This window comes from Canis aureus, chromosome 1 (assembly GCF_053574225.1).
Source record: "Canis aureus isolate CA01 chromosome 1, VMU_Caureus_v.1.0, whole genome shotgun sequence".
Lineage (NCBI taxonomy): Eukaryota > Metazoa > Chordata > Mammalia > Carnivora > Canidae > Canis > Canis aureus.
This window is the reverse complement of record NC_135611.1, coordinates 42599694-42603128: the sequence shown is the minus strand read 5'-3', so window position 1 is coordinate 42603128 and position 3435 is coordinate 42599694.

The window sequence follows — 3435 nt, the reverse complement described above, 5'->3', positions numbered from 1 at the left end:
GTGCAGCCTAAAGTATTTGGATGAAATAAAGAGCTGTTGTTGAAGGCTGCTTTCTACCTTTCCAAAATGACAGTTTGCTTAACACAACATCATTGAAATTCAGTACAAATCAGGACTGTTTCCCCAAGGATAAAAAATAACCATGCAGAGTGGCTCCTTAGGTGTGGAGTCGAACATTAATACCAGAAGCAAGCTATGTAAACTTGAAAAACAGAAACTCACTTATGAATCCAGTGTGTTTTTGGAATGAATTGTTGAAATGCCAATTTTTACTCTTTTACAATGTTTTCAGACCCATTGCAAACCACCTTCTATTGCTCCCACCAAGGCATTGTACAGCAGAAGTAAATACTCATCATCAGATTGTAAACCTCTGCAAATAAGTGGTAGATTGTTGACAAACTGTGGCTGTCATCCAGGATGACAGGCTCCCATAAAAAATTAAAAAATATTTTGAAACAGACTGTCAAGATCAGGAGTTGAGATGCTTTGATATACTACTAAAATGCTTGGAACTCAAATGACAAATGTAATTTAGAATCCCTCTATGCACAAATGTATCAGGAAAGTTGAAACCACAAATCGCCCAATTTTCCTTAGTTCTATCTTTTAGTCTTTCCATGTATATCATATTCATAAATACTACTATTGCATTTGGATATTGTGGGTTCCAGTAAGAGACAGGAAGACAATGATTGTGACCTTCAATGTATTTTTCTTGGAAAGAAGAGGTTTCATATTTGTGACTAATTTTTCATTGTTTGCAAAAGGAGCCAAATAGTTGTTTTTATATTAGAAGGAAACCCAACTGTTATGTATTTATGTTTTCTGATCCATAGCATAGACATCAAGGAATTTTATATTGAGACTCCTTTCCACAATTAAATGTACTTTATTCCAAATATTTAGAAATCCATTAAGAGAAAATTAAATAGCCTCTCATTAAAGATAACATCCTCTTCCCCTAATACTTTTTAAAATGTGTTTTTACATTACAAATACATAGATCTAAAATGAATAACTTAACCAAGTAGATTTAATCCTCCATAGGGAGTGGATAGGCAATCTACTATTATAGGATTTATCACTTTGAACCACACATATTGCTGTAGTGTTGTTTCTTATTAGATTTTGAGATCCTGTTGGACCCCTGGCACATATTTGTACTCAGTAAAAATACGGAGAGTGAATGAATGAATGAATAAATAAATAAATAAAATTATTCAATTTATTATTTAGCTTTACATAGATAAAAGGTTTCTGTGACACTTTGCCTGTCATTCTGAATCATATAGCATTTACCAGGTGTTTATGGTAAAATAATATTTTACCATCTGAAATACTGAAACAATATCCATTCTTCAAGAAGTATAGGCGAGGGGGGATCCCTGGTGGCGCAGCGGTTTAGCGCCTGCCTTTGGCCCAGGGCGCGATCCTGGAGACCCGGGATCGAATCCCACGTCGGGCTCCCGGTGCATGGAGCCTGCTTCTCCCTCTGCCTGTGTCTCTGCCTCTCTCTCTCTCCCTCTGATGACTATCATAAATAAATTAATTAATTAATTAAAAAAAATTAAGAAGTATAGGCAAGGAATACATGTTCTTATCAGCAGATGCCCTGAAAGCCACATGTGTCCAGGTGTCCCAGGCCCACCAAGATAGGCTCTTTGTGGTAGTTACACTAAGTCTCCTGTGAAATTCTTGAATTCCAACTCAATCCACAGCATGAGTTTCTCCTAACGATTCCCAGGAACTCTGTAACAATGTGGCCTAGTGGCCACAGATTCACTACACAGCTGACAAAACTTAAGAGGTCTGAAGAGAATGGATCTCGGGGCGCTCTAACACCTTACATCCAAAAGCAGACCAGCTACTGAGAGGTGCTCCCTTTATTCATGACCAGATGCAACAGTGCTATTCAATCACCCTGAACTCTTCATGATCATTACAAGCATTTACTGGCTATATAGGTGTTTTGAGAAAAATCTCATGATATCCAGCTTTATACAGTCTTCTGTTTAGGTCCAGAAATTTCAATGACAAAGCTAATTTGCTAAATAATATGATAAACTCCTTGAAGGTGGAGACTAAGTTCAGGAATCAGTTCAGAATGACATGATGGAGACTCCTGGAAGCAGAAAGTTTGGGCTCATTATTTTAGCCTATTTATTATTAAGTGATTTGATAATTAATAGGTTAAAAAAGCTGAACCATGTTTTTCTGTATATATATATATATATATATATATATATATATATATAACCAGAATGTTAAAATGGAACCATATTGCTGTATTGCTGCAATGTTAGGCTAAGATCCCTAAATATTATATGGCACACTCAAAGTAAAGTCTAAAGCCACCATGCAGTACTTGGTGGGGACGGAGGGAAGCAAAGGGTAGCAAGGGGGATTTCACTCTTTCCTCTCACACATCAAGAGTATGAAAGGATCAGGAGTTGGGGAGTTAGAGGATTTTCAGAGAAAGTTGTTTGCTGTGTATCTACTCCACCTCAGACAGAAGAGGTAGGACAGTAGGACATGCCCACATTCATTCCCAGCCCTGGAAAAGGGGCCCCAACACAACTCCTGAGAAGACTTGGTAAGTGTCTGCTGAGAACGGGCAGACACAGTGGCTGCAAGTATCTGGTCCAACTGGAAATCTTAAAGACAAAACAAACTGGCCCACTACTCTGATGGCAACCAGGAGAGATGGCTGTGTTGGGATTGGGCTATGCTCACAAAGTTTGTGGAAGCAAAGGATAGAGCTGATGGCCACTGCCAGAAAGAACTAATGTTGGTTCAATTTGGATTCAGCCTAAGAGGACAGCCTGAAGGGGACAGCTGACCTCAACAGGAAGTGTATTGTTGACTCCCTGAGGCTGAAGAGGGACCATCTACAACCAGCCAGAGGATGTGGCATTACCTGTGCAGGGATCCACAAGTGAGAGATCACCAGAGCTGGGGTACAGGGGGTGTATCAAAAGCACCCGTGAATGAGCTCCAAACACTTGCCAGACCTAGAAAGCATGACACCATCTCACCACAATGTTTCATCTCTCTTTCCTCTACCCTGGGCCCAACCATTTCAACCCTGCAGGGATCAAACATTTAGCTGGCAAGATGCACAAAGAGAAGTAAATGGGAGAGAAGGAAAAAGAGGCCAACTGCCTTCTATGCTGCTGCAGGCAGCAAGCTTGTTTGGGTCTGAACTGGGAAAGGGGAGGAGATGTGACAGTAAATGAAACTCACATGGTTTGATATTTACATTGGACTGGTTATATTAATTAGTGACTAGAGGTCCTTTATTACTTGGAAGTGACCAGAAAGCCTAGAGATTTGCTTTGCATTTCATCCAGGGAAACAAGCAGTCCCACAGAGCAAATTTAAAGGCACAGTGAATACTCTCTTCCTATATTCCGTGAGACCTGCTTTTCTGCA